Here is a 22,007-nt window from a genome sequence, read left to right as displayed (position 1 = left end):
AATTATTAATTGTAAAATATTAAAATCAGAGCTGCAGGTTAACAGATCCATCATAAACTTTGTGAAATCAAATCAATTCAAGAAGCAAACATTTTGATTTTGCACATTACTAATGTTGAGTGAAAAGTTTCAAGTTTTTTTCCTGTGGACCTCCTGGACTGTCTCTGAGGACCCCAGGTTAAGAACCACTGCTCTGGATTAAAGAGCATCATTTTATTACGCTCTCTCTCTCTCCCTCTTGTGGTCACAGAGTGTAGTGCAGTTTGTGCTGTTTGGTGTTTTGACGAAACATTGACGAGAGTCCCTGCAATGGGGGAACTGTATGGGTGGTTTCATGGTGTAATGGTTAGCACTCTGAATCTAGCGAGCTGTTCAAATCTCGGTGCATTTGTGTTTTATTTGTCTTACAAAAACACTTTATACACTGGTTTTGGTTTAAATAACGAATGCTTTAAACTCTGGTTTAGTGTCTTTCAAAGTAACTATTATTATTATTATTATTATTATTATTATTATTATTATTATTATTATTATTATTATTATTATTATTATTATTTATTTCTTAGCAGACGCCCTTATCCAGGGCAACTTACAATCGTAAGCAAATACATTTCAAGTGTTGCAATACAAGTAATACAATAAGAGCAAGAAATACAATAACCTTTGTTCAAGTGTGACAAACCATAATTCAATAATACAGCAGATAATAGTGATAGTTACATCAGGATATGATTAAATAGTGATAGTTACATCAGGATATGATTAAATACAAAATACTACAGGTTAAACACTTGACAGATTACAGTATTCTGAAGTACAGGATTAAATGCAGATAAGAGCAAAATAAAGCACATTTAAATGCGCCGGAATGTGGTCAGGGACTGGGCAGTCCTGACATCTGTAGGATACACTACTGATACTGCAGATTCCACCCTCGCCCCGCAGTGGAGGATCGACCTTCCTATAGATGTCAGGACTGCCCAGTCCCTGACCACCTTCTGGCACCTCCTCAAGACACACCTCTTCAGACAGGACCTGTAAAACTCAGCTCTCCCCTTGTGGACAATATAGCACTCTGCCCTTAATGCACTTTAACTTGCACTTATCTGCTCCCGATTTTACTGTATTTAATCCTGTAGTATCGTATCTTATTTTTTAAAAAAATTAGAGAGTGTACCTTTGAATTTCATGCAGTCCAACTAACCTCTCCCTGTCAACTCCTGCTCATTGTTTTGTACCGCCCCCCTGGGCCTCTCACTCACTTTCTGGATGAACTCGACTATCTACTCTCCTCCCTCCCCTCTCTGTCTACCCCGACTGTCCTGTTGGGTGACTTCAACATCCATCTCTCCAACCCCAGCCACTCTGCTGGATTCCTCCCTCTCCTTCACTCCTTCGACTTCTGTCTCTCTCCGTCCCCTCCTACCCACAAAGCTGGCCGTCAACTGGACCTCACCTTCTCCAGGGCCTGCTGCCCCTCCAACCTCTCTGTCACCCCCCTGGACCTCTCTGATCACTATTTCATCTCTTTTTCTCTGTCTCTCCCCCCTCTCCCTGCTCCTCCTACCCCCACTGTCACCTCTCGCCGTAACCTCCGCTCTCTCTCCCCCTCTGTCCTTGCCTCCACTGCTCTCTCTCACCTCCCTCCTATCGACTCCTTTTCACAACTATCCGTAGACTCTGCTACCTCCACCCTCTTCTCCTCACTCACCTCCTCCCTCGACTCCCTCTGTCCCCTCACCTCCCGACCCGCTCGCCCCTCCCCTCCCCATCCCTGGCTCTCCTCTGTGCTCCGCTCGGCAAGAATCACACTGCGATCTGCTGAAAAGAAATGGAAGAGAACCAAACTCCCTGCTGCCCTAGACCTTTACCGCACTCTTCTCTCCTCCTTCTCCTCTACTCTCTCCTCTGCTAAATGTGCTTATTTCCAATCTGTAATCCAAGCCTCCACTAACAACCCACGTAAACTATTCTCTACCTTCTCCTCCCTCCTAAACCCTCCCCCCCCTCCTCCTCCCTCCTCTATCTCCCCTGACGACTTTGCCTCCTTCTTCTCTTCTAAAATCTCAGATATCCGCAAACTCTTTAACACCTCTCCCTCCCCCGCACCCCCTCCTGCTCCAACCCCTACACCCACTACATCCCCTACTAACTCGCCCTCCCTCTCCACCTTCTTGCCCCTCTCAGACTCTGACCTCTCCTCCCTGCTCCAGGGTCACAAACCCACCACGTGTGCCTTGGACCCCCTCCCCACTCACCTCTTTCAAGCTGCTGCTCCTGCTCTACTCCCCTTCATCTCCTCCCTCCTCAACACCTCTCTACTTTCTGGCATCTTCCCCTCTGCCTTCAAAAAAGCCTCTATCACTCCCCTCCTCAAAAAACCTACCCTCGACCCCACCTCCCTCCAGAGCTACCGTCCTGTCTCCCTCCTACCCTTCCTCTCCAAAACCCTCGAGCGGACTGTACACCGCCAGCTCTCTGCTTTCCTGTCCAACCACTCTCTGCTTGACCCTCTCCAATCTGGCTTCCGCTCTGCTCACTCCACTGAAACCGCCCTTCTCTCTGTCACCAACTCACTTAAGTGTGCCCGAGCTGCCTCTCTCTCCTCTGTCCTAATTCTCCTCGACCTCTCTGCTGCCTTTGACACTGTTGATCACTCTATTCTACTATCATCTCTTGCTGACCTGGGGATCTCTGGCACTGCTCTGGCCTGGTTCTCCTCCTACCTCTCCAACCGCACTTACCAGGTAACCTGGCGTGGAGCAACCTCCACACCTCACCCTCTCTTGACTGGAGTCCCCCAAGGGTCAGTCTTGGGTCCTCTCCTGTTCTCTCTCTACACCCGCTCCCTGGGCCCCCTCATCGCATCCTATGGTTTCTCATACCATTTCTATGCTGATGATGCTCAGATTTTCCTCTCCTTCCCCACCTCTGACTCCACCATCTCCTCCCGTATCTCTACCTGTCTGTCTGCTATTTCCTCCTGGATGCGCTCGCATCACCTCAAACTCAACCTCTCTAAATCTGACCTCCTTTTCTTTCCCTCCTCCTCCCCCTCCTCTGATCTCTCTATCTCTGTTCCTCTGGAATCTACCACACTCTCTCCCTCTTCCTCAGCTAAAAACCTTGGAGTCACCCTGGACCCCTGCCTCTCTTATTCCCAGCACATCTCCACTCTGGCACGCACTTGCAGATTCTTCCTGAGCAACATCCGAAGAATCCGACCCTTCCTCACCAACTATGCTACCCAGCTCCTGGTCCAGGCCCTGGTACTCTCCCGCCTAGACTACTGCAACTCCCTCCTGGCTGGCCTCCCTGCGTCCGCCACCCGTCCGCTCCAGCTCATCCAGAACTCTGCTGCTCGCCTGGTGTTCTCTCTACCTCGCTTCGCCCACGCTACTCCACTACTCCGCTCGCTCCACTGGCTCCCGATCACCGCTCGCATCCAGTTCAAGACTCTTGTACTAGCCTACAGATGCCTTGATCAGACTGCACCCAGCTACCTCCAGACCCTCATCTCTCCCTACACCCCCACTCGATCTCTCCGCTCCGCCTGCACTAGAAGACTGGCTCTACCTCCGCTACGCTCCCCTGCCTCCCGAGCCCGCTCCTTCTCCACCCTTGCTCCGCAGTGGTGGAACGACCTTCCTACAGATGTCAGGACTGCCCAGTCCCTGACCACATTCCGGCGCCTCCTTAAGACTCACCTCTTCAAACAGCACCTGTAGAACTCCTCTGTTGTATCCTGGGACACTATCACCCTTCATTTAAATATGCTTTATTTTGCTCTTATCTGCCCCCTATTTTACTGCATTTAATCCTGTACCTCAGAATATTGTAATCTCCCAAGTGTTTAATCTGTAGTATTTTGTACTTAATCATATCCTGATGTAACTATCACTACTTAATCATATCCTGATGTAACTTTCACTATTATCTGCTGTATTATTGAATTGTGGTTTGTCACACTTGAGAATTATTGTATTTCTTGTTCTTATTGTATGACTTATATTGTAACACTTGAATGTATTTGTATTTGCTTGCGATTGTAAGTCGCCCTGGATAAGGGCGTCTGCTAAGAAATAAATAATAATAATAATAATAAGAGAGAGAGAGAGAGAGAGAGAGAGCGAGAGAGCGAGAGAGCGAGAGAGCGAGAGAGCGAGAGAGAGAGAGAGAGAGCGAGAGAGAGAGAGAGAGAGAGAGAGAGAGAGAGAGAGAGAGAGAGAGAGAGAGAGAGAGAGAGTCCTGACACTAAGGCAACACATCCAGGAGGAGTAGGCGCGGACTGGCCATCGGGAAGTGCGGGAGAATCCCCGGTGGGCCGGTCTGTTTGGACCTGCGTGGGCCGCTGGTCTACATTTGAGTCATATTTTTTTTTTTTTTTTATCCTTCCCATTACATGCTGAGAATTACGCTGTTATTAACTTGGCAGTCTCGCTCTCTCTCGCGCGCACACACATTACTACACCAGTCATTGGGTAGATCCAATATCGCAATATCTAAGGGGGGGGGGGGAGCAATGAGTGGCCATTCCCTGATTGGACTTGCCCGGATTTTCTTAGAACGTGATTGGTCAGCCAGATTTCGTCTTTCGTTTGATCATCTTGTATTGATAGTGGATGAGTGTGATGGGCAGTTTGATTCTTTTTTGTGACTCGAGTCATTTGATTCAGTTCAGTTTGGTGAATCGATTCATTTCTTTCATTTGATTCACTGATTCAATGATACAAACCAATCAATGTAGACCGCATTAAGATTGTTTACGCAGGTTTATTTGAACCGGAAAGAACGATTCGTTCGTGAACTGCACATCACTAGTGGATGAGTGTCAGTGTAAAAAATGGAGAGAAAAAGAAAGAGTGGTGCATAAAAGAATAGAGACAAACGGCAACGGTCTCTCGAGGCAGATGCCGCAAAATGCACAAAAATAACGGACATGTTCCGCAGGCCGGCTGGTAGTAGGGAGAGCGAGGGACGTCAGGATGCCAGTGTTAATCAGCCACCTCAGCCTAGGGAGCCCACTGAAGAAGATGACGCAGTGGCAGGGTCGAGCACAGCAGGTACAAGGAGTAGAGTTTATGGTTGCATTAAAATAGATTAAAGACTGGGCTGCGCCTCGTACCTAATAACGCCTTGGCTGTGACTTATTGCTTTTATAAAACGGCTACACCAATATTTGTAACGTTAGTCACTTTTTGAGATCTAGTCAGCTATGTATAACTATGCTAAGCTCCGCTAGCAAATCGACTAGCCGTCCTGTGCTAGCTGGGTTACTAAAAAAAAAAAAAAAAAAACATCAGCTCAAACATTTCCCAGGTCGCGTCTCTCTCTCTCTCTCTCTCTCTGTCTCTCTCTCTCTCTCTCTCTTCTCCACCATTTAGCTGGTTACCCCATGTATTCAAACCAATGCAAGCATTTATCTCCATAATGCGTTGGGACTAAATACGCAGATACATTAAAACTATTTGGAGAATGCGGGCATCGATCCCGCTACTTCTCGCATGCTAAGCGAGCGCTCTACCATTTGAGCTAATTCCCCTTGAGCTATGCCAGCGATTCTCATAGGCTACAACGCAACTTGATATGAGAAATTCAGATTGTCGGCAATGTAGTCTGCCAATTGCAAATTCAAAAAATAAATAAATTAACTAAATAGCAAATATTTTGACGAGAGGTATGTTTTCAATTTCTTCAAAAAGTAGTCTCAGCTCGTTGATTCAGTCGCTTTAAAATCCACCTCTGTGTCCCGATGCAGCAGCGCTGTGTGCTGTGGCTAGAGCTTGTTTGACGAAGCAGACAATGCAAAAATGCCAATACTTGTTATTGCATCACATGGCAGACTTAAGGTATGCTTTAACGGCTTGGCTGTCTCAAGTTAGTTTGTATTGTTCAACAGACAGTCAGTATCTTAAAAACAAATAAGCGAAATACTCCGTGTCTGTCTGTACAAGTTTGAAATTTAAATGCGCCGCCCCTGCATGCTCTGCGACGCTCAGCCAATAGGCAGGGACGGGACGTTGAAAATAATTGTGGGAAATGTGGGATCAGGTATAGAAGCAAAGGTATATTTCAAGGTCTTAAAACGACATTTCCCACAATTCCTTCAACAAGTAGTGACTTCAACAAGTAGTCTGTTTACAACAAAAATGCAATCTGTGTTAGGAACGCTATTTTATTCGGATTTAAAATGGAAATGAACATGGTATTGAGTGCTGACAAGAGTTTGGTATCAGCTGTTGATTTCCTTGAAACACTCTTTTATAGTAAAATGAACACGTTTATTGCTTTTAAAGATAAGCCAAATTGAACTGTCAGAAGTAGGGTTTGGAAAGACAGAGTCCTTGAGTCTGGCGCCTTAGACCACTCGGCCATCCTGACGAGCTACATTTATTACACCAGAAAAATGCATTATTTATTTCAGCACAGACTAGGCTTATACCAAGGCCCGATTGGGTTTATTACGCACATACCAACTGTTGCTCCATGAATGATGTAATGACAACTGTAAAAAAAAGAAACGGATTGAAGCCAACCCAAAAAAAGGCTTTTAAATGTGAGGTGATGTGAATCATTTGCACAAAAATATATTTTTATATATATATATAAGAAATGCGAAAAGCACCGTCCCTGGGTGGGCTTGAACCACCAACCTTTCGGTTAACAGCCGAACGCGCTAACCGATTGCGCCACAGAGACCAAACTGTTAAATCGCCAAAGCATACGGGAGTGATGAGCAAGGCGAGATGCTGCAGAACGTGAGCGAGGGAGCAGAACTCAGCCGAACCTGAGACCACATCTAAGAAGAAAGCAACACGGGGCAGGAAAGTCTATGTAATCCATTATGGTAGCACATTCAAAATTCAAACTACACAGATAGACACGGAGCATTTAACTTATTTGTCTTTAAACTACTGACTGTCTCTGTTGAACCGAATACTGTTTTGTTTTTAGCCGTATTTTTATTTTCATCTGCAGACGCGCTCTGGATGCAAGCACAGTGCTGACAAGTCACTCTAAAATGTTTGCTTTGCAAGTTAATTAAAAAATGTAACACTTAATAGCGGTTAATCCATGTGTTAATTAAATTCAGTGATTGATTTGTTCACATATTACAATGCTGTTTTCAGGATTCCCGCATATTCTGAACATGCACAATGTAATATGGCAATGGAATGACAGGGAAACCACTGCTTTCTTCCCTCTGGTCGTGTATTGTCACGCTGACTACTATCCATATGAAAGTGCCGCAGTCACTTAAAGGATAAGGCACTGGCCTCCTAAACCAGGGATTGTGGTTTCATCAATGTTTTATTAAAAACGAACTGTGTGTCTCTGCAACCGCAGTCTCTCGAGAGTAGCGTTAACAGATTAACGTTTCTGCAATTCTGCTTTCTAGTGGAAAAAATGTTAGGCGGTTACGTTTTCACTTTCAACCACAGTGCTTAGCGGCAGCTTTTGTCAATATTCTCTTTTTATGTTCATTTTCTGTGAACATTAGTTCATGGATAATCTTGTTTGCTTTAATCCAATTAAACTGTTAGAAAACAATTACCATTCTTTAGTCCATTCGTTTTAATTCCGTACATGGTCTTGTAGTAGTGCTAAAATATACACTGCCTTCTTAAATTTTGTAGCATACAAAAACATATTTCAAGATCGGAATGGTGGTAATCTCGATCAAAAACTATTACAATGTGAATCAAAAAGGATCTTCAATCTCCATAAATAAATTATAGCGCTTTGAGATTATATATGTTACTAGCGGATTGTTTAGAAATGTACTTAATTATATTAAAGCTGTTCTAAAAAAGAATGTTATCTCAAAAAGGAAGCTTGTCAAGCCGAAATAGCTCAGCTGGGAGAGCGTTAAACTGAAGATCTAAAGGTCCCTGGTTCGATCATTGTGTGACCCTGCGCAAGTCATGCAAGAATATATGTGTTTTGTATTATTTTGAAATAAAAATCAGAACACTTTTTTTTTCAGTGTAATTGGAAGAAATAACAACGTATCAGAGTGCCATTTTCTAAAGTGATTAAGAAATGCAAAAAGCTTCGTCCCTGGGTGGGCTTGAACCACCAACCTTTCGGTTAACAGCCGAACGTGCTAACCGATTGCGCCACAGAGACCAACCGATTGGAGTTCAAAGCATACGGGAGTGATTATTAAACTGAGACCTCATCAAGAAAGCAACGGCAGGAAAGTGTAATCACAATTACATGTATTCAAAACAATGCAAGCAAACTTCAAGCCATTTATAATTATTCCCAAATAACACAAACTCTTCCATTGTTAAAAAAAATATATAAAAAATCTCCCTTTGTGCTTCTCGGAAGGCATACGATGGAGGGCGCAATGCAGTTTTTCAGCCTGGGGAATATTACAAATTAGCAGACTGTGCATTAAAATACACATGTAGGGCGGGCGACTCTGTTACAAAGAATTGTCACACTTTGTATTTATCTCTATAATGCGTTGGGACTAAATACGCAAATACATTAAAATTATTTGGAGAATGCGGGCATCGACCCCGCTACTTCTCGCATGCTAAGCGAGCGCTCTACCATTTGAGCTAATTCCCCTAGAATTATAAGTTTCACCACAGAAGTGCTATGGTTTGAGATAAGAGCACAGGCTTAAATATAAAATGACCTGCTTTTACAATGGCTTAATAATAATAATAATAATAATAATAATAATAATAATAATAATAATAATAATAATAATGCGTTTCGAAACTGTTAAGTTTTCTCCCAAATGCGGTTATCAACAAATGTTTTTTTTTTTTTTTTTTGTATTCCTTCCAGAGTAAGTCCAAAAGGCAAACACTGGAACTGGCTGCCTGAAAGTGCAGCGCTTGAACTGCCTCAAGAAACGCTGAGCTCTAAAACGTGTACATAGAAAGACTATTAACATCTTTAACACAATCATCTGTGTTCCAATAGCGGTTAATCCACAGGGTGATCAATAAAGTGACTGTTGGCTTTGTTTATATATTAACGAGATGTTTTCAGGATTCACGTGTATTCTGAACAAGCACAGTAGAATATGGTAGTGAAAGGACAAGCAAATAACAGGTTTATTGGCTCTGGTCTTCTATCATCACCCTGACTACTGTCCGTAAGAAAGTGGCATTACTAAAAACGTCATTATGCACCCGAAGCTGGGAGTGATGTGAAGCACAGTGACTGGATGTGCCTCCGCACACCTGGCACCCGATACGCAGGCCAGCGTCAGTGACACACTGTCGCTGGAGGTGAAAAGCGCTCAGTGCCTACTGGCGCTGGTATATAACACCTGTACATGTTAAACCAGCGCTCAGTGGACTAGCAGCCAATTGCAAGCTAGCAAGCCAATATAGAATGTGTCACATGACAAGTGTTCGTGTGGTGTTTTAGCTTTTGTCGAAATTCTCTTTTTATATTTATTTTCTGTTAACGTTAGTTTATGGATAATCTTGTTTGCTTTTAACCCATTTAAATTGTTCCAAAAAAAACCCCAAAAAGACTATTCTATAGTCCATTCATTTTAATTCCGTACATGGTCTTGTTGTACTAGTGGTAAAATATACACTCCCTTTTTTCTTTATATATTTACCCGAAACCTCGGTTAATATTATTTTAGGAAATGACATGTCAGCACTGTACTTGCATCCAGAGCGCGTCTGCCGATGAAAATAAAAATAAGGCTAAAAACAAAACAGTATTCGGTTCAACAGAGACAGTCAGTAGCGTAAAAACAAACAAGCTAAATGCTCCGCGTCTGACTGTACAGTTTGATATTTGAAAGTGCCACCCCTGCTTGTTCTGCGACGCTCAGCCAATAGGCAGGGACAGGACGTTGAAAAGAATTGTGCTTATCGCCACTTACAAGGAAATTGTCAAACTTTGTATTCGTCCTCATAACGTGTTAGAAAATGTAAACAGCAGTTGGAGAATGCCGAAGTCGACCATCCTAGCATGTTAAACGAGGGCATTTCTCATGTAAGCTACTTCCAGTAATAGATCCTGAGACCACGATCCAGTGGCCAACGGAGATGTTTTTCAAAGTAATATGTTATTTGGAATATTAAAACAGTCAAGTTAAATAACACATGTTTGGACGCAATATTTCAGTGACTTCAACAAGTAGTCTGTTTACAACAAAAATGCAATCTGTGTTAGGAACGCTATTTTAGTCCGATTTAAAATGGAAATTAAAATGGTACTGAGTGCTGACAAGAGTTTGGTATCAGCTGTTGATTTCATTGAAACAATCTTTATAGTAAAATGAACACATTTATTCCTCTGGTCGTGTATTGTCTCGCTGACTGCTATCCATCTGAAAGTCACCTAAAGGATAAGGCACTGGCCTCCGAAACCAGGGATTATGGTTTCGTCAGTTTTATTTAAAAGTGTGTGTGTGTATTTGTTCTTGGTCTGTGATATATGTGGTCTGTTTTTATAGATCTTGGCACGTTGCACCAAGTAGTCGTGGCCAAGTGGTTAAGGTGATGGGCTTGAACTCTGTTGGTGTCGTGTCCCTTTTTATGTCTTCGTTGTTAATTCTTAAATGTCTCTCAAGCTTAAAGGTATCAATTATTACTTGCTGTACTTTAGATTCTTCCAAACTAGTATTTGCAAACACATTAAAAAATTAAATGGTGTGGAATAGAAACAAAAAAGGCTTTGACCTCGACGTGATTTGAACACGCAACCTTCTGATCTGGAATCAGACGCGCTACCGTTGCGCCACAAAGTGCTGCCGTAGTGCATGCTTGTTATGCAATGCTAGAGTGCACAGCAAGCATGCCAAACACATGCTAATTCCGATGCTGATACTAGGAAAACACTCGGTATCACCAGGGTCATGGGAAACAGCCGACTCAATATTTGTTCGTAGTCAGCAGGGCTATGAAGTTGTCGGAAGTGTGTTTGTTTCTCAGCTTAAAAGTAAAGAAAACATAAAACAATGCGATTTGCTTTTATAATGTTTATTATTTGAAACGTGGGCATAAACACAGTTGTACTGGCTGGGAATCGTCTCGGGTCAATTACTTGGAAAGCAGCTATGCTGACCAATATATCACCAACGAGGGAAAGCTGGCAGTACTGAGTGACACAGAAGACGGATTCTCTCAGCGCGTCTCCTCTGAATGCGCACTGGCACAAAGGGGCTTTGCTCATCTAATGACGTGACAGAATGCAATAATGTATTGTGTTAATTTACCAACAGAAGAAACATAAATAACAGTGTATGTATTTTTTGTGAATAAACTATCTTGCTTCTACGATGGGACCAGAGACCTTACATCCGCAATCTAATGATCGGCCAAACCCAGAACTACCTTGTCTTGACCAGGGAGTCATATTGTAAAAACAAACTGAAGTGGTTCCACTGGGGATCGAACCCAGGGCCTTCTGCGTGTAAAGCAGACGTGATAACCACTACACTATGGAACCTTGTCAGAATGTGAATTTTGTGTTTGAAACGCATTGGCAATTATTAACATTACTATGACCAAGTGTGATACTAGAAATGAAACCGAATCAGACACCATCATGCCGGGAGTGGGGACGTTGTTTTACCCTCATATTTGTTAAGACTATACTTTCAGGGATCATTTCTATAGTTTGTTTCTAGTGAAATGCGTTTCTAGTGTCTGGTCTCGCTAACCATAACGAGGAGTAACAGTGTTTTCTTCTGAGCGCGAAGCGGGTCTTGAATGCTACTTCACTGTAGCTGTTCTTGATCATTGATGAACATTCCGCTCTCTTTTGGGATCGAGCTTCACGTTGGACGTCCTTTTTAAATACAAAATGTAGATGTTTCTTCGAGGCAACAGAGCAATATCCGATTCTGTTCACACTGTATACAGTATTGCAACAAAATTACTTTTTGGTCGTTGTCATATAGCAATTGCTATTGTAAAATGCGTGCATCGTTTATAGTTATAACGATATTGAAATAAATAGTCTTACTTTTGTGGGTTGGCTTCAAACCGTTTCTCTTTTAACACTTGTCATTACATCATTCATGGAGCAACAGTTGGTATGTGTGTAATAAACCCGATCGGGCCTTGATATGACAACCTTAGGCTGTGCTGAAATAAATAATGCGGTTTTCTGCTGTAATGAACGTAGTTTGTCAGGATGGTCGAGTGGTCTAAGGCGCTAGACTTAAGGACTCTGTCTTTCCAAAGATTTCTGTGTTCTGGTCTCCAAGTGGAGGTGTCGGTTCAAATCCCACTCTGACAGTTCAATTTTATTTATTTTTAAAAGGAATAAATGTGTTCATTTTACTATAAAAGATTGTTTCAAGGAAATCAACAGCTGATACCAAACTCTTGTCAGAACTCAATACCATTTTAATTTCCATTTTAAATCAGACTAAAATAGCGTTCCTAACACAGATTGCATTTGGTTGTAAACAGACTACTCGTTGAAGTCAATGAAGAATATTTTGCCCAAACATGTATTTAACTTGTTTTAATATTAAAAATAATATATTAAATTGAATAACATCGCCGTCGGCCACTGGATCGTGGTCTCAGGCTGGGATGCGGACCTTTGAGAACAGTATAAACGATCTATTAGTGGAAGTAGCTTACATCAGAAATGCCCGCGTTTAACATGCTAGGATGATCGACATCGGCATTCTCCAATTGCTGTTTACATGTTATAACACGTTATGAGTACGAATACAAAGTTGGACACTTTCCTTGTAAGTGGGGGTAAGCACAATTTATTTTCAGATGTAATGTCTTTATTTAAGCTCAATCTAGTCCTGCGTAATGCAAATCACATTACTATATTTTTATATTAGTTAAGGCCTATGTAAAGTGTTCTTAAATTGTTTTAACATTAGCATTGATCAATTTGATGATCCGTTTTCTTTTCTCCCAATACGGTATGCAAAGTATGCAACTTTTCTGCCCACTTTGATCATAGGCAGTTTTATCCCCCCGTTTCGGCTGAAAACCGCATCTGGGAGAAAACTTAAGTGTTTCGAAACGCATTTGTAAAGGCATCGGATTCTATTGTGTTGCCGAGCTGTTGAACGTTTCTCATAATACACAGGTTTACTGGGGTGACAAAAAACGCAAGTCTTGTCAAGCCGAAATAGCTCAGTTGGGAGCGCGTTAGACTGAAGATCTAAAGGTCCCTGGTTCGATCCCGGGTTTCGGCAAATAGCAAGACTATTTTTGTTTTGTATTATTTTGAACTGAAAAATAGAGCGGTTTTTTTTGTTCTGTGTAATTGGAAGAAATAACAACGTATCAGAGTGCCATTTTCTAATGTGATTAAGAAATGCAAAAACATCGTCCCTGGGTGGGCTTGAACCACCAACCTTTCGGTTAACAGCCGAACGCGCTAACCAATTGCGCCACAGAGACCAATCGGCTCCACCGAACCTGAGACCACATCTAAGAAGAAAGCAACACGGCAGAAAAGTCTGTAATCACAATTAAATGTATGCAACCCAATGTAAGCAAACTTCAAGCCTTTTATATTTATTCCCATGTATGTAGTCTGCCATTTGCAAATTCAATAAATAAATAAATTAACTAAATAGCACATTTTTCGACGAGAGGTATGTTTTCAGTTTCTTCAAAAAGTAGTCTCAGCTCGTTGATTCAGTCGCTTTAAAATCCACCTCTGTTCCGATGCATCAGCGCTGTGTGCTGTGGCTCGAGCTTGTTTGACGAAGCAGGAAATGCAAAAATGCTAAAACCTGTTATTGCATCACATGACAGACTCAAGGTATACTTCAACGTCTTGGCTGTCTCAAGTTAGTTGGTATTGTTAATGTAACACCTCGTTGTTGCCCAGTCATTGTATCATATTAATGAAGTAGAGCTTGCCACTTCTCAGCACCGAGCTGACAATGAGTGTTGTTTTCGGGCACCTGCTGGCTGCTAGTGATGACCACTCCAATCTTCAGTCAGGGGGTTGTTGAAGGAAGGGGACACATTTTGAGTGTGCATCTCATACTGGTTTAAATCAATAAGCAAATTTCAAATTGATCATTGATAATGTTGAAACTATTTAAGAACTCTTTCAATAGGACTTGACTAATATAAAAAATATAGTAATGTGATTTGCACTACGCAGGACTTGATTGAGCTTAAATAAAGACATTACATCTGAAAATAACTTGTGCTTACCCCCACATACAAGGAAAGGGTCAAACTTTGTATTCGTTCTCATAACGTGTTAGAAAATGTAAACAGCAGTTGGAGAATGCCGAAGTCGATCATCCTAGCATGTTTAACGAGAGCATTTCTCATGTATAACGAGAGCATTTCTCATGTAAGCTACTTCCAGTCATACATCGTTTATACTGTTCTCAATGGTCCGTATCCCAGCCTGAGACCACGATCCAGTGGCCGACGGAGATGTTTTTCAAAGTAATATGTTATTTGGAATATTAAAACAATCAAGTTAAATACATGTTTGGACACACAGTATTTTCCAGTGACTTCAACAAGTAGTCTGTTTACAACAAAAATACAATCTGTGTTAGGAACGCTATTTTAGTCCGATTTAAAAAAGAAATTAAAATGGTATTGAGTGCTGACAAGAGTTTGGTATCAGCTGTTGATTTCATTGAAACAATCTTTATAGTAAAATGAACACATTTATTCCTCTGGTCGTGTATTGTCTCGCTGACTGCTATCCATCTGGAAGTCACCTAAAGGATAAGGCACTGGCCTCCTAAACCAGGGATTATGGTTTCGTCAGTTTTATTTAAAACAGTGTGTGTGTATTTGTTATTGGTCTGTGATATATGTGGTCTGTGTTTATAGATCTTGGCACGTTGCACCAAGTAGTCGTGGCCAAGTGGTTAAGGTGATGGGCTTGAACTCTGTTGGCGTTGTGTCCCTTTTTATGTCTTCGTTGTTAATTCTTAAATGCCTGTTCAGCTTAAAGGTATCAATTATTACTTGTTGTACATTAAATTCTTCCAAACTAGTATTTGCAAACACATTACAAAATTAAATGGTGTGGAATAGAAACAAAGAAGGCTTTGACCTCGACGTGATTTGAACACGCAACCTTCTGATCTGGAGTCAGACGCGCTACCGTTGCGCCACGAATTCCTGCCGTAGTGCATTTTTGTTATGCAATGCTAGAGTGCACAGCAAGCATGCCAAACACATGGTAATGCCGACGCTGATACTATTAAAACACTCGGTATCACCAGGGTCATGGGAAACAGCCGACTCAATATTTGTTCGTAGTCAGCAGGGCTATGAAGTTGTCGGAAGTGTGTTTGATTCTCAGCTTAAAAGTAAAGAAAACATAAAACAATGCGATTTGCTTTTATAATGTTTATTATTTGAAACGTGGGCATAAACACAGTTGTACTGGCTGGGAATCGTCTTGGGTCAATTACTTGGAAAGCAGCTATGCTGACCAATATATCACCAACGAGGGAAAGCTGGCAGTACTGAGTGACACAGATGACGGATTTTCTCAGCGCGTCTCCTCTGAATGCGCACTGGCACAAAGGGGCTTTGCTCATCTAATGACGTGACAGAATGCAATAATGTATTGGGTTAATTTACCAACAAAAGAAACATAAATAAAAGTGTATGTATTTTTTGTGAATAAACTATCTTGCTTCTACGATGGGACCAGAGACCTTACATCCGCAGTCTAATGATCGGCCAAACCCAGAACTACCTTGTCTTGACCAGGGAGTCATATTGTAAAAACAAACAGAAGTGGTTCCACTGGGGATTGAACCCAGGGCCTTCTGCGTGTAAAGCAGACGTGATAACCACTACACTATGGAACCTTGTCAGAATGTGAATTTTGTGTTTGAAACGCATTGGCAATTATTAACATTACTATGAACAAGTGTGATACTAGAAAGGAAACCGAATCAGACACCGTCATGCCGGGAGTAGGGAAGTTGTTTTACCCACATATTTGTTAAGACTATACTTTCAGGGATCATTTCTATAGTTTGTTTCTAGTGAAATGCGTTTCTAGTGTCTGGTCTCGCTAACCATAATGAGGAGTTACAGTGTTTTCTTCTGAGCGCGAAGCGGGACTTGAATGCTACTTCACTGTAGCTGTTCTTGATCATTGATGAACATTCCGCTCTCTTTTGGGATCGAGCTTCACGTTGGACGTCCTTTTTAAATACAAAATGTAGATGTTTCTTCGAGGCAACAGAGCAATATCCGATTCTGTTCACACTGTATACAGTATTGCAACAAAATTACTTTTTGGTCGTTGTCATATAGCAATTGCTATTGTAAAATGCGTGCATCGTTTATAGTTATAACGATATTGAAATAAATAGTCTTACTTTTGTGGGTTGGCTTCAAACCGTTTCTTTTTTAACACTTGTTATTACATCATTCATGGAGCAACAGTTGGTATGTGCGTAATAAACCCGATCGGGCCTTGATATGACAACACTAGGCTGTGCTGAAATAAATAATGCGGTTTTCTGCTGTAATGAACGCAGTTTGTCAAGATGGTCGAGTGGTCTAAGGCGCTAGACTTAAGGACTCTATCTTTCCAAAGAATTCTGTGTTCTGGTCTCCAAGTGGAGGTGTCGGTTCAAATCCTCCTCTGACAGTTCAATTTTATTTATTCTTAAAAGGAATAAATGTGTTCATTTTACTATAAAAGATTGTTTCAAGGAAATCAACAGCTGATACCAAACTCTTGTCAGAACGCAATACCATTTTAATTTCCATTTTAATTCAGACTAAAATAGCGTTCCTAACACAGATTGCATTTGGTTGTAAACAGACTACTCGTTGAAGTCAATGAAAAATATTTTGTCCAAACATGTATTTAACTTGTTTTAATATTAAAAATAATATATTAAATTGAATAACATCTCCGTCGGCCACTGGATCGTGGTCTCAGGCTGGGATGCGGACCTTTGAGAACAGTATAAACGATCTATTAGTGGAAGTAGCTTACGTCAGAAATGCCCTCGTTTAACATGCTAGGATGATCGACATCGGCATTCTCCAATTGCTGTTTACATGTTATAACACGTTATGAGTACGAATACAAAGTTGGACACTTTCCTTGTAAGTGGGGGTAAGCACAATTTATTTTCAGATGTAATGTCTTTATTTAAGCTCAATCTAGTCCTGCGTAATGCAAATCACATTACTATATTTTTATATTAGTCAAGGCCTATGTAAAGTGTTCTTAAATTGTTTTAACATTAGCATTGATCAATTTGATGATCCGTTTTCTTTTCTCCCAATACGGTATGCAAAGTATGCAACTTTTCTGCCCACTTTGATCATAGGCAGTTTTATCCCCCCGTTTCGGCTGAAAACCGCATCTGGGAGAAAACTTAAGTGTTTCGAAACGCATTTGTAAAGGCATCGGATTCTATTGTGTTGCCGAGCTGTTGAACGTTTCTCATAATACACAGGTTTACTGGGGTGACAAAAAACGCAAGTCTTGTCAAGCCGAAATAGCTCAGTTGGGAGAGTGTTAGACTGAAGATCTAAAGGTCCCTGGTTCGATCCCGGGTTTCGGCAAATAGCAAGACTATTTTTGTTTTGTATTATTTTGAACTGAAAAATAGAGCGGTTTTTTTGTTCTGTGTAATTGGAAGAAATAACAACGTATCAGAGTGCCATTTTCTAATGTGATTAAGAAATGCAAAAACATCGTCCCTGGGTGGGCTTGAACCACCAACCTTTCGGTTAACAGCCGAACGCGCTAACCAATTGCGCCACAGAGACCAATCGGCTCCACCGAACCTGAGACCACATCTAAGAAGAAAGCAACACGGCAGAAAAGTCTGTAATCACAATTAAATGTATGCAACCCAATGCAAGCAAACTTCAAGCCTTTTATATTTATTCCCATGTATGTAGTCTGCCATTTGCAAATTCAATAAATAAATAAATTAACTAAATAGCACATTTTTCGACGAGAGGTATGTTTTCAGTTTCTTCAAAAAGTAGTCTCAGCTCGTTGATTCAATCGCTTTAAAATCCACCTCTGTTCCGATGCATCAGCGCTGTGTGCTGTGGCTCGAGCTTGTTTGACGAAGCAGGAAATGCAAAAATGCTAAAACCTGTTATTGCATCACATGACAGACTTAAGGTATACTTCAACGTCTTGGCTGTCTCAAGTTAGTTGGTATTGTTAATGTAACACCTCGTTGTTGCCCAGTCATTGTATCATATTAATGAAGTAGAGCTTGCCACTTCTCAGCACCGAGCTGACAATGAGTGTTGTTTTCGGGCACCTGCTGGCTGCTAGTGATGACCACTCCAATCTTCAGTCGGGGGGTTGTTGAAGGAAGGGGACACATTTTGAGTGTGCATCTCATACTGGTTTAAATCAATAAGCAAATTTCAAATTGATCATTGATAATGTTGAAACTATTTAAGAACTCTTTCAATAGGACTTGACTAATATAAAAAATATAGTAATGTGATTTGCACTACGCAGGACTTGATTGAGCTTAAATAAAGACATTACATCTGAAAATAACTTGTGCTTACCCCCACTTACAAGGAAAGGGTCAAACTTTGTATTCGTTCTCATAACGTGTTAGAAAATGTAAACAGCAGTTGGAGAATGCCGAAGTCGATCATCCTAGCATGTTAAACGAGAGCATTTCTCATGTAAGCTACTTCCAGTCATAGATCGTTTATACTGTTCTCAATGGTCCGTATCCCAGCCTGAGACCACGATCCAGTGGCCGACGGAGATGTTTTTCAAAGTAATATGTTATTTGGAATATTAAAACAATCAAGTTAAATACATGTTTGGACACACAGTATTTTTCTGTGACTTCAACAAGTAGTCTGTTTACAACAAAAAATACAATCTGTGTTAGGAACGCTATTTTAGTCCGATTTAAAAAAGAAATTAAAATGGTACTGAGTGCTGACAAGAGTTTGGTATCAGCTGTTGATTTCATTGAAACAATCTTTATAGTAAAATGAACACATTTATTCTTCTGGTCGTGTATTGTCTCGCTGACTGCTATCCATCTGGAAGTCACCTAAAGGATAAGGCACTGGCCTCCTAAACCAGGGATTATGGTTTCGTCAGTTTTATTTAAAACAGTGTGTGTGTATTTGTTCTTGGTCTGTGATATATGTGGTCTGTGTTTATAGATCTTGGCACGTTGCACCAAGTAGTCGTGGCCAAGTGGTTAAGGTGATGGGCTTGAACTCTGTTGGCGTTGTGTCCCTTTTTATGTCTTCGTTGTTAATTCTTAAATGCCTGTTCAGCTTAAAGGTATCAATTATTACTTGCTGTACATTAAATTCTTCCAAACTAGTATTTGCAAACACATTACAAAATTAAATGGTGTGGAATAGAAACAAAGAAGGCTTTGACCTTGACGTGATTTGAACACGCAACCTTCTGATCTGGAGTCAGACGCGCTACCGTTGCGCCACGAATTCCTGCCGTAGTGCATGCTTGTTATGCAATGATAGAGTGCACAGCAAGCATGCCAAACGCATGCTAATTCCGATGCTGATACTAGGAAAACACGCGGTATCACCAGGGTCATGGGAAACAGCCGACTCAATATTTGTTCGTAGTCAGCAGGGCTATGAAGTTGTCGGAAGTGTGTTTGATTCTCAGCTTAAAAGTAAAGAAAACATAAAACAATGCGATTTGCTTTTATAATGTTTATTATTTGAAACGTGGGCATAAACACAGTTGTACTGGCTGGGAATCGTCTCGGGTCAATTACTTGGAAAGCAGCTATGCTGACCAATATATCACCAACGAGGGAAAGCTGGCAGTACTGAGTGACACAGATGACGGATTTTCTCAGCGCGTCTCCTCTGAATGCGCACTGGCACAAAGGGGCTTTGCTCATCTAATGACGTGACAGAATGCAATAATGTATTGGGTTAATTTACCAACAAAAGAAACATAAATAAAAGTGTATATATTTTTTGTGAATAAACTATCTTGCTTCTATGATGGGACCAGAGACCTTACATCCGCAATCTAATGATGGGCCAAACCCAGAACTACCTTGTCTTGACCTGGGAGTCGTATTTTAAATACAAACTGCGATGGTTCCACTGGGGATCGAACCCAGGGCCTTCTGCGTGTAAAGCAGACGTGATAACCACTACACTATGGAACCTGGTCAGAATGTGAATTTTGTGTTTCTGCCACAATATGACCAGTCTGTTTGAGGCAATCGGAATCGTCTGTAACCAGAATGAGTGGCGCCTCTTCATTGACAGCTCATCAAGGAGCCTCAAAGCCGTGCTGCTCCATAATGGTAACAAGTACCCGTCTCTTCCCCTGGCTCACTCGGTGCACCTCAAAGAGGATTACAACAGCATCAAGACCTTGCTGGACACCTTGAAGTATGATGAGTACGGCTGGGAGGTCATAGGAGACTTCAAAATGGTGGCATTCCTCATGGGTCTCAAAGGCGGTTTTATCTTTGCCTTTGGGACAGCAGGGACACCAAGGTGCACTACCACAGGCGGGACTGGCCACAGCGGACCAAGTTCTCTGTGGGGAGGAACAACATCAAGTGGGAGCCACTGGTGGACCCCCGGAAGGTGCTGATGCCACCACTGCACATCAAATTGGGCCTTATGAAACAATTTGTCAGAGCTCTAGATAAGGAGTCAGCAGCCTTCAAGTACCTTCAAGACTTCTTCCCTAAGCTGTCTGAGGCAAAGGTCAAAGCCGGTGTCTTCGTCGGACCACAGATAAAGAAGACCCTGGAGTGTAATGAATTCCCCAAGAAGCTCACTAGTAAGGAGAAAGTGGCTTGGAACAGCTTTGTCGCAGTGGTTCGGGGCTTCCTGGGCAATCACAAGGCCAAAAACTATGTGGAGCTGGTTGAGACTCTGGTGAAGAACTATGGCACAATGGGCTGTAGGATGTCCCTCAAAGTCCATATCCTTGATGCTCATCTTGATAAATTCAAGGAGAACATGGGAGCGTACTCGGAGGAGCAAGGCGAGCGCTTCCACCAGGATATACTGGACTTTGAACGCCGCTACCAAGGACAGTATAACGAGAACATGATGGGAGACTACATTTGGGGGCTGATTCGTGAAAGTGGTTTACAGTATAATCGTAAATCTCGAAAAACTACTCACTTCTAAATCTTTTGTAGTCATTTTTGTATTACTTTAGTATAAATACATGTTAATTTGGATTCATATGTTGTTTTTTTCTGACTTTATGTGAACGAAAAGACACAAATTCGCTCGTTTTCTCATTGGAAATAGGTAAATTTCAAAATATCACTGTCCTGGTCACAAAAGCAAAGTTTGTTGGGAATAATAGCCATTTTCTATACTTTTGAGGCATAAGCAATTAGGAAATAACACTTACTACCCAGGAACAAAAATTGTGTTACATAGCTATGTTACACTCACATTTTGGTGCATGTGTCGGTTTAGTTGGAAACAGTATTTTCTTATAAGAAATGACTGTTACTATAACAAGGAAACTGCAAGCAAGGACTAAAAACACCAGCATGATTATGAGCTGGCTGAGGCTGAAGAAGAAGGGCATCCTTTGTTGAGGGTAAAATGGATAAATGCCATTGTAGAATGTCATCTTTCAATGAGCTGAAAACAAACACGGAACAGTGCAAACAGTTATTCAGTACTTCTCGCTGAACAGAACACTAACATGCTGTCTGCAAACGTTATTGTCTTTGTTCAAAATAAAGACAGGCAAATCAAATAATGTTTTTTAGCTGGTTGACTAGTCATTAAAATGTGCGTCCTTGAACAGCTTCTAATGTGTTCAAACTGTATACTACTTCATCTTTATAATATTTTATAAAATATTATATTTAATATTATTCTAGGCAAAATATGATAAACCATCACATTGTGGAAATTACATGGATTATATATATATATATATATATATATATATATATATATATATATATATATATATATAATCTTATAACACAACTAAAAACGTACCTACCTTTTAACCAGTGATCTCGGTATATTGAGCAATTGGAATTTATTAAGATCTCTCCGGGGACCAGAAATGTGCAT

The 22,007-nt window shown here is 41.3% G+C and overlaps 12 non-coding genes across 12 annotated transcripts; 4 read left to right on the top strand and 8 right to left on the bottom strand.

Moving 5' to 3' along the window:
* Positions 1-6,625: 6,625 nt before the first annotated feature.
* trnan-guu (transfer RNA asparagine (anticodon GUU)) lies at positions 6,626-6,699 on the bottom strand. The gene has a single exon. It is a non-coding gene; the product is annotated as a tRNA-Asn (tRNA).
* A 1,357-nt stretch (positions 6,700-8,056) lies between these two features.
* On the bottom strand, positions 8,057-8,130 carry trnan-guu (transfer RNA asparagine (anticodon GUU)). The gene has a single exon. It is a non-coding gene; the product is annotated as a tRNA-Asn (tRNA).
* Positions 8,131-11,369: 3,239 nt separating this feature from the next.
* On the bottom strand, positions 11,370-11,442 carry trnav-uac (transfer RNA valine (anticodon UAC)). Its single transcript has one exon. It is a non-coding gene; the product is annotated as a tRNA-Val (tRNA).
* A 139-nt stretch (positions 11,443-11,581) lies between these two features.
* LOC131705447 (small nucleolar RNA U3) lies at positions 11,582-11,794 on the top strand. The gene has a single exon (XR_009310403.1). It is a non-coding gene; the product is annotated as a small nucleolar RNA U3 (small nucleolar RNA).
* Positions 11,795-13,095: 1,301 nt separating this feature from the next.
* Positions 13,096-13,168, top strand: trnaf-gaa (transfer RNA phenylalanine (anticodon GAA)). Its single transcript has one exon. It is a non-coding gene; the product is annotated as a tRNA-Phe (tRNA).
* A 134-nt stretch (positions 13,169-13,302) lies between these two features.
* On the bottom strand, positions 13,303-13,376 carry trnan-guu (transfer RNA asparagine (anticodon GUU)). The gene has a single exon. It is a non-coding gene; the product is annotated as a tRNA-Asn (tRNA).
* Positions 13,377-15,011: 1,635 nt separating this feature from the next.
* Positions 15,012-15,083, bottom strand: trnaw-cca (transfer RNA tryptophan (anticodon CCA)). Its single transcript has one exon. It is a non-coding gene; the product is annotated as a tRNA-Trp (tRNA).
* Positions 15,084-15,711: 628 nt separating this feature from the next.
* trnav-uac (transfer RNA valine (anticodon UAC)) lies at positions 15,712-15,784 on the bottom strand. The gene has a single exon. It is a non-coding gene; the product is annotated as a tRNA-Val (tRNA).
* A 139-nt stretch (positions 15,785-15,923) lies between these two features.
* Positions 15,924-16,136, top strand: LOC131705448 (small nucleolar RNA U3). The gene has a single exon (XR_009310404.1). It is a non-coding gene; the product is annotated as a small nucleolar RNA U3 (small nucleolar RNA).
* Positions 16,137-17,437: 1,301 nt separating this feature from the next.
* trnaf-gaa (transfer RNA phenylalanine (anticodon GAA)) lies at positions 17,438-17,510 on the top strand. The gene has a single exon. It is a non-coding gene; the product is annotated as a tRNA-Phe (tRNA).
* A 133-nt stretch (positions 17,511-17,643) lies between these two features.
* Positions 17,644-17,717, bottom strand: trnan-guu (transfer RNA asparagine (anticodon GUU)). The gene has a single exon. It is a non-coding gene; the product is annotated as a tRNA-Asn (tRNA).
* Positions 17,718-20,031: 2,314 nt separating this feature from the next.
* Positions 20,032-20,104, bottom strand: trnav-uac (transfer RNA valine (anticodon UAC)). Its single transcript has one exon. It is a non-coding gene; the product is annotated as a tRNA-Val (tRNA).
* Between the last annotated feature and the right edge of the window lie 1,903 nt (positions 20,105-22,007).

This window comes from Acipenser ruthenus, chromosome 35, assembly GCF_902713425.1.
Source record: "Acipenser ruthenus chromosome 35, fAciRut3.2 maternal haplotype, whole genome shotgun sequence".
In the NCBI taxonomy this organism is placed as follows: domain Eukaryota; kingdom Metazoa; phylum Chordata; class Actinopteri; order Acipenseriformes; family Acipenseridae; genus Acipenser; species Acipenser ruthenus.
The sequence above is the reverse complement of the archived record's forward strand: the minus strand, read 5'-3'. Positions and strand labels throughout refer to the sequence as shown.